Source organism: Leptodactylus fuscus, chromosome 6 (genome assembly GCF_031893055.1).
Source record: "Leptodactylus fuscus isolate aLepFus1 chromosome 6, aLepFus1.hap2, whole genome shotgun sequence".
NCBI classification, from domain to species: Eukaryota; Metazoa; Chordata; class Amphibia; order Anura; family Leptodactylidae; genus Leptodactylus; species Leptodactylus fuscus.
This window is the reverse complement of record NC_134270.1, coordinates 132,923,891-132,937,586: the sequence shown is the minus strand read 5'-3', so window position 1 is coordinate 132,937,586 and position 13,696 is coordinate 132,923,891. Positions and strand designations below refer to the sequence as shown.

Below are 13,696 nucleotides of genomic sequence, written 5' to 3'. Positions count from 1 at the left end.
TCACATTTGATATGATATCCTGGATTTTATTGAAGGTTCCCAGGCTTGTCTGACATGCATTTGTATGACAGGCTGCCTTATGCCGATATTTTGCAATGCATTGTAATGCACTGCATTGGTGATGAGACCCTTGGAGGTCTAATGAATCACCCCCACTCCCTAGAATACATAGAAAAGTTAAAAACTAGAGATGAGCGAACAGTGTTCTATCGAACACATGTTCGATCGGATATCAGGGTGTTCGCCATGTTCGAATCGAATCGAACACCACGTGGTAAAGTGCGCCAAAATTCGATTCCCCTCCCACCTTCCCTGGCGCCTTTTTTGCACCAATAACAGCGCAGGGGAGGTGGGACAGGAACTACGACACTGGGGGCATTGAAAAAAATTGGAAAAAGTCATTGGCTGCCGAAATCAGGTGACCTCCATTTTAGACGAATAGTGGATTTCAAATCCGGGTCATATGAGAATGTGAACTTTGTGACTATGAGACAGGGATAGCTGTACAGGCAGGGATAGCTAGGGATAACCTTTATTTAGGGGGGAATGTTATTAAAAATAACTTTTTGGGGCTCTATCGGGTGTGTAATTGTGATTTTTGTGAGATAAACTTTTTCCCATAGGGATGCATTGGCCAGCGCTGATTGGCCGAATTCCGTACTCTGGCCAATCAGTGCTGGCCAATGCATTCTATTAGCTTGATGAAGCAGAGTGTGCACAAGGGTTCAAGCGCACCCTCGGCTCTGATGTAGCAGAGCCGAGGCTGCACAAGGGTTCAAGCGCACCCTCGGCTCTGATGTAGGAGAGCCGAGGGTGCACTTGAACCCTTGTGCACCCTCAGCTCTGCTACATCAGAGCCGAGGGTGCGCTTGAACCCTTGTGCACACTCTGCTTCATCAAGCTAATAGAATGCATTGGCCAGCGCTGATTGGCCAATGTATTCTATTAGCCTGATGAAGTAGAGCTGAATGTGTGTGCTAAGCACACACATTCAGCTCTACTTCATCGGGCTAATAGAATGCATTGGCCAGCGCTGATTGGCCAGAGTACGGAACTCGACCAATCAGCGCTGGCTCTGCTGGAGGAGGCGGAGTCTAAGATCGCTCCACACCAGTCTCCATTCAGGTCCGACCTTAGACTCCGCCTCCTCCGGCAGAGCCAGCGCTGATTGGCCGAAGGCTGGCCAATGCATTCCTATGCGAATGCAGAGACTTAGCAGTGCTGAGTCAGTTTTGCTCAACTACACATCTGATGCACACTCGGCACTGCTACATCAGATGTAGCAATCTGATGTAGCAGAGCCGAGGGTGCACTAGAACCCCTGTGCAAACTCAGTTCACGCTAATAGAATGCATTGGCCAGCGCTGATTGGCCAATGCATTCTATTAGCCCGATGAAGTAGAGCTGAATGTGTGTGCTAAGCACACACATTCAGCACTGCTTCATCACGCCAATACAATGCATTAGCCAGTGCTGATTAGCCAGAGTACGGAATTCGGCCAATCAGCGCTGGCTCTGCTGGAGGAGGCGGAGTCTAAGATCGCTCCACACCAGTCTCCATTCAGGTCCGACCTTAGACTCCGCCTCCTCCAGCAGAGCCAGCGCTGATTGGCCGAATTCCGTACTCTGGCCAATCAGCACTGGCTAATGCATTGTATTGGCTTGATGAAGCAGTGCTGAATGTGTGTGCTTAGCACACACATTCAGCTCTACTTCATCGGGCTAATAGAATGCATTGGCCAGCGCTGATTGGCCGAATTCCGTACTCTGGCCAATCAGCACTGGCTAATGCATTGTATTGGCTTGATGAAGCAGTGCTGAATGTGTGTGCTTAGCACACACATTCAGCTCTACTTCATCGGGCTAATAGAATGCATTGGCCAATCAGCGCTGGCCAATGCATTCTATTAGCGTGAACTGAGTTTGCACAGGGGTTCTAGTGCACCCTCGGCTCTGCTACATCAGATTGCTACATCTGATGTAGCAGTGCCGAGTGTGCATCAGATGTGTAGTTGAGCAAAACTGACTCAGCACTGCTAAGTCTGCATTCGCATAGGAATGCATTGGCCAGCCTTCGGCCAATCAGCGCTGGCTCTGCCGGAGGAGGCGGAGTCTAAGGTCGGACCTGAATGGAGACTGGTGTGGAGCGATCTTAGACTCCGCCTCCTCCAGCAGAGCCAGCGCTGATTGGCCGAATTCCGTACTCTGGCCAATCAGCACTGGCTAATGCATTGTATTGGCTTGATGAAGCAGTGCTGAATGTGTGTGCTTAGCACACACATTCAGCTCTACTTCATCGGGCTAATAGAATGCATTGGCCAGCGCTGATTGGCCGAATTCCGTACTCTGGCCAATCAGCACTGGCTAATGCATTGTATTGGCTTGATGAAGCAGTGCTGAATGTGTGTGCTTAGCACACACATTCAGCTCTACTTCATCGGGCTAATAGAATGCATTGGCCAATCAGCGCTGGCCAATGCATTCTATTAGCGTGAACTGAGTTTGCACAGGGGTTCTAGTGCACCCTCGGCTCTGCTACATCAGATTGCTACATCTGATGTAGCAGTGCCGAGTGTGCATCAGATGTGTAGTTGAGCAAAACTGACTCAGCACTGCTAAGTCTGCATTCGCATAGGAATGCATTGGCCAGCCTTCGGCCAATCAGCGCTGGCTCTGCCGGAGGAGGCGGAGTCTAAGGTCGGACCTGAATGGAGACTGGTGTGGAGCTATCTTAGACTCCGCCTCCTCCAGCAGAGCCAGCGCTGATTGGTCGAGTTCCGTACTCTGGCCAATCAGCACTGGCCAATGCATTTCTATGGGGAAAAGTTAGCTTGCGAAAATCGCAAACTGACAGGGATTTCCATGAAATAAAGTGACTTTTATGCCCCCAGACATGCTTCCCCTGCTGTCCCAGTGTCATTCCAGGGTGTTGGTATCATTTCCTGGGGTGTCATAGTGGACTTGGTGACCCTCCAGACACGAATTTGGGTTTCCCCCTTAACGAGTTTATGTTCCCCATAGACTATAATGGGGTTCGAAACCCATTCGAACACTCGAACAGTGAGCGGCTGTTCGAATCGAATTTCGAACCTCGAACATTTTAGTGTTCGCTCATCTCTATTAAAAACCACTGTGAAGCGCTGTGCATATACGTTAGTTATCCCTGTCTCCAAAAATGCCCATTCTACAAACTTATAAAAATATTTTTGCCATATGGTGAATATGTATCTGTATTTTTCCCGTATATTCAAATGCATATACACCTGAAAACTGTCAGTGTAGGCCACAGGACTGCAAATTACACTGACAGAAGAATATGACCTCTGTTCCTACGAGTCCAAATGGACCCTATTGAGTATAATGGGGTGGATCAGGTGTATTTTCCCTTTACTGCAACATTACTATGTGTATTATCCCTGTACTGTGACATCACAGTGTTTATATTATCCCTGTACTGTGACATCACTATGTATAGTATCCCTGTACTGTGACATCACAGTGTTTATATTATCTCTGTACTGTGACATCACTATGTATAGTATCCCTGTACTGTGACATCACAGTGTTTATATTATCCCTGTACTGTGACATCACTGTGTTTATATTATCCCTGTACTGTGACATCACAGTGTATTATCCCTGTGCTGTGACATCACAGTGTTTATATTATCCCTGTACTGTGACATCACTATGTATAGTATCCCTGCATTATCGCTATATAGTGGCATCACAGCGTACACATCATTCATCATGTAAAATTCTAGTATGAGTGATGGACTCCCTCTAGTGGCGCTGCAGTGCTATAGCCCAATAGATATACACAACAATCTTCGAGGTTTAGAATGTAAACGATATAATAATCTGTAAAATTGGGCAATGATGGATCTTAACATATTAATACAACTAAACATGATAGAATGCAATTAAAAAATAAAATTTGACAAAGAAAATTAACCTTCCACCCCAGATGGGACTCGAACCCACAATCCCTGGCTTAGGAGGCCAGTGCCTTATCCATTAGGCCACTGGGGCTGCACATAGAATTGAGTCACCAAATCTCTATCTGACATTCAAACAGGACGTTCTATTGTATATTCTGGATGTATATGATGTGAGTGACCCGCTGTAAACATGATGTGAGTGGTCTGCTGTATACATGATGTGAGTGGTCTACTGTATACATGATGTGAGTGATCCGGGAAAGCGTCCCCTGCTCATATTCACTTACTAGCATGTGATATAGAAAAACTAAAAGAAAGACGTTGGTTAAACCTTATAGACATGTTCCATAAAAGAGCAAGCACACAAAAAAGCTGCAACCAATTTACTGGATGCTGCAAAAAGTCGACCACGAAGGGACTCGAACCCTCAATCTTCTGATCCGAAGTCAGACGCCTTATCCATTAGGCCACGCGGTCAGTGAGGATAGTGCACGCTACAAGCTGTATGGAGCCCGAGCACCGCCTCTATGTGCCTGTTCATGAGGTGATGGATTAGGGATATGAAAACAGAAGAGAGAGCACCGCACGGCACCTTGTGCATTACCCTTTTAAAGTGATTCCACAAAGTATTATTCAACATATAATCACCTTTTAAGCGCTGTGAAGTGATCACAGCACTCAAATATCACTTCATAGACAAAATGGCTAGTAGCTGGCAGATCTTAACCGTGAAAACACGTATGCATGGTACTATACAGAAAAGGACCTATCCAACCAACTTCTACAGAAGTATCAAATGGATAAAAGGATCCGCGCTTACCAACCGTAGTTCTTGTTGCATTCGTTTATTAAAGCCTCACACACAATGCGTTTCGAAACCGGAAGCTGGTTTCTTCTTCAGGTGCACAAAGGACATAGATCTATGTCCGTTGTGCACCTGAAGAAGAAACCAGCTTCCGGTTTCGAAACGCGTTGTGTGTGAGGCTTTAATAAACGAATGCAACAAGAACTACGGTTGGTAAGCGCGGATCCTTTTATCCATTTGATACTTCTGTAGAAGTTGGTTGGATAGGATTAGGGATATGTTCACATGCAGATTTTTGTTCAGTATCTGCGGGCACCAAGTCCACAGTGTACACCGATTAGTAGCCCGGTTTCCCCATCAAAATAACAGTCAGAAAACACCCACATAATATCTTATTGAAGGGAATTTATTATCATGCCCTGTACATAACTTTTCGGTAATACAAGGCATGAAAAAGATGCAATTGCAGTTTTTCCCAGACTTGTGACTTTTTCCTCTTTGTTTGCTACAACTCCCATTGCTGTGTCGCCCTGCGACTCTCTCATGTTCACCCCCAGGGCCGCAATGCGACTCCATTCCGTAATATTAGTGAAGGAGCACCAAGGAGACTTGACGATCTTTGATTGCACAACAGGAGTAGCCTCAAGTTTTAGGGGCCATTCACACGGAACAAAATTGCGCGGATACCGTGTGTATTATGGAGCTTTCCCGTGCGGGATCGGCAACAGAGTCCGTGTGGTAAAACAGCCTCCCATAGAACTCTATGGACAGGCTTTTTTACCACGTGGACTCTGCCGCCAATCCTGGACGGGAGAGCGCCATAATACACGCGATATCTGCACCATTTTGCTCCGTGTGAATGGCCGCTTAGGGTATGTTCACACAAAGTTTTTTGCAGATGGATTTTGAGGCAAAATCCACCTGCAAAAAAGGCTCCAATTCATTTCAACAGAAGTTGCTTGCTTTTTTTTTCCTGCTAGGAATTTTTTTCAGTTAGCGGGAAAAAGAAGCGACACGCCCTACCTTCCCGCAGATTCCATGGCTGACTGAGCGGCGGAGTCCGCGGTTAGAGACTCACTCCCAATTAGGCCCAGTCATTCGCGCCTAATTAAAGGGGTTGTCCCACGTCGCATACTCACCAGTCTTCGTTGCTGTAAAATCTTCTGTCTTCCGGCTTTGTTGCGTCATTGGTGGGCGGGGTTAAATATGCAAAGCCAGCGGCGAGATGCCGCTGGCCCTGCGTGCACGCTCATAGATAGTGAGAACAGTCACTAGCCTTCACAATGCGAATAAAGACCCGGCATCCCATCCGCTGTAATAGAGAGGCGGATGCCGGGGAGTGTAGACGCCGGCACAGGTGCCTGCAACATCGCTATGCTCCTGCCCGGCAGAAGCGATGCTGTTATTTCGCTCCTTCTACTACCTTTCTTGAAGAGGGCATAGTGAGGGGTCTGTTGTGGGCAGGGCTGCTGCTGGCCCCAACAGATTTATGATCATTTACCCTAATTTACTGGTGCAAATGATCCTTGAAATCTGCTCCAGCTATGAGATAGTGTAGATTTCAATTCAGGCGCACGACCCAGAATATTCCCCACCCCGCAGGAGATATTAGCATTGTAATGAATTGCATTAGTGATCAGACCCCATGGGGTGCAAGACCTCTAGGGGTCTAATAAATGAATAATAAAAAAAAATTTAAAAGTAAAAAATAGTAATAATAATAAAAGTTCAAATCACCTCCCCCCCCTTCCTTTCCCTGTATATATATAAAAGTACTTAAATATTGTGAAACACACACACATTAGGTATCCCTCTGTCCGAATACAAATCTATAAAAATATTTTTCCCGGACGGTAAACGCTGAAGTGGGAAAAAAAGGCAAAATTGCAAAACCAACGCTTTTTCACTGTTTTGCCTCTAATAAAAATCTGAATAAAAAGTGATCAAAGCAATAACGATTCCCCAAAATACTATAACTAAAAAGTACACCCAAACCCGCAAAAAAAGACGCCCTATGCATCCCTGTACACAGAAGTATAAAACAGTTACGCATGTCAGATTATGGCAACTTTTAGAAAAAAAAAATGTTGGCACAGTTTTGGATTTTTGTTAAGATGTTAAACTGTAAATAAAACCATATAAATTAGGTATCCTCGGAATCATACCGAAACATAGAATACAGGTGACATTTCATTTTGGTTGCACAGTGAACGCTGTAAAACAAAGCCCGTAAGAATGTCGCACAAATGCACTTTTTTTTTTTTTTACATCCTCCCATTCTGAATTTTTTTACCAACTTCCCAATACATTATACAGAATAATTAATGGTGGCATCATCAAGAACAATTTGTCCCCCAAACATTAAGACCTCACATGGCTCTGAAAGCGGAGAAATAAAAAAGATAATCGTACAGTGATATCTTATAATGAGTGGACTAGATATATTAAATGTCGGTTTGTGGGATGGAATAGAGAACGTTTTGCCAGCTGTAGTAGAAAATAAGTAAATGGTTAATTTGGCCTTGGGATCTGCAGTACAATGAGAGATAACAAAAATGCAGACATGGGGGAGAGTGAATGCAGCTGGAGGAGGGTGTCCTTACAGGGATGAAAGACTGTGCACTATGATAAACTTTACATAAGACAAGTAAGGGCTCGTTCACATCTGCGGCCCGGCACTCCGTACTTAGGTTTCCGTTTCCTGCCTAAAACACAGGCAGGATACGGAAACCTGCAGGAGCCTCTCTCACCCATTCATTTGAATGGGTGAGAGAGATGTCCGGCTGTGCGCGGCGGTGAGCGTTTTAGGCTCTCCGCCGTGAAACCGGGTTTTATAATCCGGACACAGAGTCGGACATGCAGTACTCTGTGTCCGGATAAAAAAATCCGGTTTCGCGGCGGAGAGCCTAAAACGCTCACCGCCGCGCACGGCCGGACCCGGTCTATGGTTTCCGTCTTCTGGCATGCAGAAGACGGAAACCATAGAACGGAGACCCCAAACGCAGGTGTGAACCCAGCGTAAACCACCAGTGTATAAGTTGTGTGATACATGACTGTATAAGTTGTATGATACATGACTGTATAAGTTGTATGATACATGACTGTATAAGTTGTATGATACATGACTGTATAAGTTGTATGATACATGACTGTATAAGTTGTATAATACATGACTGTATAAGTTGTATGATACATGACTGTATAAGTTGTATGATACATACGTGTATGAGTTGTATGATACATACGTGTATGAGTTGTATGATACATGAGTGTATATGTTGTATGATACATGATGGTATAAGTTGTATGATACATGAGTGTATGAGTTGTATGATACATGATGGTATAAGTTGTATGATACATGAATGTATACGTTGTGGGAAGAATATGCACAGTCTCAGTCAGCGCCCTCTATTGGTGTGCATACTTGAGGCACTGGCTTCCTAATTACATCATAGAAGTCAGATTTGCATATTCTTCCCATGTTCCTTTGCACAGTGGAGCGCTCATGGCTTAATAAGACTCCACGCACCTAAATGGTGGTCTCTCCCTATGAAGTGACGATATCCCCTTACCCTGTATAAGTTGTATGACACATGACTGTATAAGTTGTATGATACGTGAGTGTATATGTTGTATGATACATGACTGTATAAGTTGTATGACATATGAACAATCTTTATTTTATTTATTATATTATGGTATTCCATTAATATGACATCTATGAGATTATTGAACTGTTCCTTCCTTTCCTCCACGGCTCCAATGATCTTCTATCCTTTATAGACAGTTGTAGACTCTATGATAAGCAGGGCGTCCCTCACCCAGCCTATGTAGTTGTCAATGACCAGGCTGTAGTGACGGTGGCCACCTACCTATCCAGCTTTCAGCTCTAGGTACTGTGTTGGTCATTGTTATTGTACATTTACACAAACTTATGTGTAATATAAAGCGAAAGTGTTTGCTAAGGAGGTAGTAAAGAGACTTGTGTCGCATCTCCAAACTCTCGGAGGACAGGTCTTGTTTCCTGTTTACTATACAGGATGTAACTCAGCATGTCTTCTCGCTCAAGGTCCTCTCTGATCTTTAGTCATCTGTCTTGGCAGTTGGATGTAGATCATGAGAACAGGAGGGCTGTTTCCCACTCAGAATTATTTGGGACCTCAGTATGGAGACAAGCTGACCAGCGTCCTATTGCTCCCACATCCTTGTTCCCCTACCTGGCTGCTAGTCTTATGGTGTTACACATGTCTCTAGAGGAGGGATGATAGAGCTAATACAGATCCATCATCCCTCCTAAATCTGTGCAAGCTTCTCAAAAGCACTTGCCAAAAGCAGAGTGTCCATCCCAGAGGATGTAAATCAATTTCATACAATAACTAAAGTGTGACGTATATGAAGACGTGCTTGTGTGTGAGAATGTGTTATTGGAGTAGGTAGAGGCCTGTGAGGAAGGCTACAGCCCCGGCTACTACCAAGAATCTACTGTCAGAGATTATTATCTATAGATTTGGGGCCTCAGAGACAGATAACAGTCAGTGATCGGTGTCCACACTTCACCGGACAGGTAATGCAGTGGAATATGGCAGACCCTTGGCACACAACTTATTATCTTACTGCAAGTGGTAAGGTTAATGTTATAACTTTACAGTGAAGAACAAAATTGCTAACAGACAGGGTTAAAATGGATTTAAGGATTCACTCTGGCACTAATATGAAGTACACACCCTGCAAACCTCTGAACTTGTCCCCCTTCGAGATACGCTTCAGACCCTAAGACTGGATTATATTTTCTTCTCAATAGTCTAAGGCACATGGACCTTTGACCTATGCAGTTACATCGGATACTAACGGATTTACATAAGCAGGTCTTCACTTCCAGACCAGGACGCCAGCATCTGCACCAGTGTCTACTGTACATGCTAGTGATTGGTTAGTGGTCAGGCGACATCTTGCCAGGTTCTTCCAAGCTAGATGGAAGAGGACTTTCCAAGTATCGCTGAAGACATCTGCAGCAGTCACACCTGCTGTAAGTGGATTTTCTTTTGATTTGTTTTAAAGTTAAAGTGGAGGGTTTATGGGCCATAATAAAGTGCCACCAATCTGCCAACGTAGGAACTAACCGTAGCTGACAGTGAAAAGTACTGTAACACAGGTGAGATCTACAACTGTCCTTCATCAGCCTTCATCAGCTTTGCTCTAGCTGTATCATGTCAAAGTAAAAGACATGAACTCAGGACTGCTGTACATGGAGGAGTTACTTGTGCAGGCCCTGCCTATTTATATTGACTCCACCTACTTGGACTGAGCCCATAAATGGGGCCACTTTAAAAAAAAAAAATTTCCATGGCCACTATTAGGTCCTAACTAGCCCATGCATGCCAATGATTTTGCTTTTGAAGTGTGATCAGGTATTGTCTGGGCAAGATTATTGTAAAACTATAGATGTCAAAAAATGTGTCATAGTTTAGCTTCGCATAAGACTAGATTAAGAGATATTCCTGTAAATGGATTGCATTTTATGGCTTTGGTATAAACTCTCTCCATGCTATTTACAATATTGTTAATGGCAGATGGATCTTGTATACACTTTGCTACTAACTCTATTACAATTGCACTGTTTGAGCAGGTAGCAGATAACTCGTTGCCTCTTTACACTAACCAATTTATGATTAATATTAGAGATGAGCGAGTACTGTTTGGATCAGCTGATCCGAACAGCACGCTCCATAGAAATGAATGGATGCACCTGGCACTTCCGCTTTGACGGCGGCCGGCCGCTTAACCCCCCGCGTGCCGGCTACGTCCATTCATTTCTATGCCAGCATGCTGTTCGGATCGGCTGATCCGAACAGTACTCTCTTATCTCTAATTAATATTTCATTTGTAGCCTCAAAGTTGATGAGTGGTTGTCTGTGGATTCAATAGGTAATGGTACTGTATGAAAGAACAGTGGGTCAGTGGTTAGATCGGGAGACCAAGGTTCATATTTGACCAAATTCAACATCTGTAAGGAGTTTGTATGTTCTCCAGAGGCGTAACTAAGGGGTCAGCACAGGGAGAGCAAACACATCTAAATGAGCCCTCAACTCAAATATACCAATATTATCATTATATGATGACCATATAGTGGTTTATACCGGCTCTACACAGATCTATAAAGACCATTTAGGTAAATACAGTACAAGAACAATGTAGCTGCTTATACGTGACGTTACTAACTGTGATTGTTCACATTTCTTGTCTCTTGTCCCATCTGGAACGTCATGACCACTTCTTCCACCCCCTTTAGTTGCCAGAAACGCACCAGGGACCCCTGCCTCCTATCCATGCCAGCAGAATCCTCCATAGATGCCAACGGCACCCCAAGGACCCATGCCACTCTTAAAATGCCAGCAGCACCACAAGGACCCCTTTAGATAGCAGAACCACCTTAAAGTCGAAGGCCCCCATATTTAGAAGCCAATGGCACCCCTGCCCCCCTTAGATGCTAGCAGTACAACAAAAACCCCTGCCCCCCAGATGCCAGCAGCACCACAAGGACTTGTGCCTCCACCCACACCCTTTAGATGCCAATAGCAAAGCAACCCTTTAGATGCCAACAGGGATCCCTGACCCCCTAGATATCAGCAGCACTCAAAAGACCCCTGCCCCCCAGATGCCAGCAAAACTCAAAAGACCCTGTATCCCTCGATGCCAATGAAACCCCAAGAACTCCTATCTCACGCTAAACATCAATCCAATCCCCCAGACCCTCCAGGTTACAGTCCCATGTAAAACATCACTCTTTGTTCAACTTCTCAACATGCAGTCCCTTGTAAATACATCACTCCCTCCCTTCAGCCTCCTCCAACATGCAGTTCCATGTAAAACAATCCTATCACTCCCCTTCCATCATCCAATACCACAAAACACCTCACTGCCTTCTGTTTTCCATCTACACGTGCTCCACTCCTGCTTCTTCTATAGAGCACAGAGCTGTGGAGGAGACCCCGCCCTCCTTGGAGAAGCCCCGCCCCTTCCCATGACATCATACTTACCAGGAGCTACTCTGTTCAGGACACAACCGAGCAGAGGGGCACAGTGGTGAGGCGGGGGCTGTCTGCTCCTGCTTCACCACTGTATTCAACTCATCCTCGTCTTTTCCAGACGCAGATGAGTTGAATCTTGGACATACCTCCCATCGACCAGGACCGCGGGACAAAACCCCAAATCCAGGACTGTCCCGCAGAATCTGTGACAGTTGGACGATATTTGTAGTGGTTTGTGACTTACGAGCTACTTACCAGTAGTCCTTACTTGCAGGACTTTTTTCTCCACATTTTGGAAGCGGGTTTGGGGTCGGAGCCCCAAACGGAGTTCAAGTGCTGGTGTGAATCCAGCCTGAAGCTCGTAGCAGTATGGTTTATGGATAACAATATAAGTGTTTATATACTAAACAAAAGGAAGAAAAATAATCATTATAGTCTTTACTAATAATAAATTGATTTTATATTGTAATCCCTTGGAATATATGTATACTAATAATTCCTTTATTGCTGATATTTTCACCTGTATCCTTGTGATGTGAACAAGAATGTTTCCCTATGATCTAGTTACTTGGATCCTAGCGACTGAGAGACATTGTTTTAGGTAGATGAATCAAAACACTTGGAGACAGCTCTTATTTTTTGCCAATATAAAGTTAATTATATGTCACATGTATAATTATTTTAATTCTCCTACTAGAGATGTTGATTGAAGGGATGTAATTATATGAGTCTGGCACAATGGATTCATTGCAATACTATAACCTCAGTCAATTTCTGGTTAACCACAATCATTTTTTAATAATTGTTTGTTTCAAATTATGGATTAAAAGTTTCATGTAGCTTCCAAATTTCAAAGCACTGAAAAAGGGACAATCTGCAGCACACACATTTAGGTATTGTAATCCCAATATGTTTCCCCCCCCCCCCCCCATTCACTCTGCCCATTCCCATTCATGTCTCTCTGTGCCCAATAGATGCCCTACATCAACCCTATAACATTAAGCTCTCATGGAATCCTAAAAATTCACGTCTGACATTTGCAAGGTGTCAGCGGCCTCAGGAAATGATCCAGGATGTCACAGGTAGTGAAACATCACATGCTCTTCGCTGATGCCATTGATTGCCCTCAGCGGTCACACGTGGTGGTCACATGTTTCTGCCAGAAGATAACAACGGACCAAAAGGACTGGACCACGCAGCTAGGTATCAGAACCTCAGTAAAAGCAGTGTACGATTTTCTAAAATTTCTTTCACTGTCCCCCACTGTGGCGAATACAGTACTGTGTGGGTACCATGGTGGGGTGTATAACACTGTGTGATGGCCCACTGTAGAGCATATATTACTGTGTCGGGGTCCACTGTGGAGCGTATAATACTGTGAAGAGGCCACTGTGGAGCATATAATAGAGTGTGGTGGCCCACTGTGGAGCACATATTACTGTGCCGGGGTCCACTGTGGAGCGTATAATACTATGGGAGGCCACTGTGGAACGTATAATACTATGCGGAGGCCACTGTGGAGCATATAATACTGTGTGGGGGCCCACTGTCAAGCATTTAATACTGTGTGGGCCACTCTGGAGCATTTAATACCGTCTCGGGGGCCACTGTGGAGTGCATTGTACTGTCTGGTGACCCATTCTCTATTGATATCACAATATCTCAGTATCTGTTCTATAGTAGACATGATATTAGTACAAGCTGTAATAACATTGCACAATCACTATAAAACAGATCTTATGCAGTGGCCCTCTACCCCACTGTGCCAGTCAGTCACTGTTACGCTAGGTTCACACCTGCGTTCTGGTCTCCGTTCTGTGCTTTCCGTCTTCTGCATGCAAGAAGATGGAAACTAAAAACGGGGTCCGGCCGTGAGCGTCGGTGAGCGTTTTATGCTCTCCACCGCGAAACCGTTTTTT

The 13,696-nt window shown here is 44.7% G+C and overlaps 2 non-coding genes across 2 annotated transcripts; both read right to left on the bottom strand.

Moving 5' to 3' along the window:
• Positions 1–3,959: 3,959 nt before the first annotated feature.
• On the bottom strand, positions 3,960–4,032 carry TRNAR-CCU (transfer RNA arginine (anticodon CCU)). The gene has a single exon. It is a non-coding gene; the product is annotated as a tRNA-Arg (tRNA).
• A 313-nt stretch (positions 4,033–4,345) lies between these two features.
• On the bottom strand, positions 4,346–4,418 carry TRNAR-UCG (transfer RNA arginine (anticodon UCG)). The gene has a single exon. It is a non-coding gene; the product is annotated as a tRNA-Arg (tRNA).
• Positions 4,419–13,696: the final 9,278 nt, after the last annotated feature.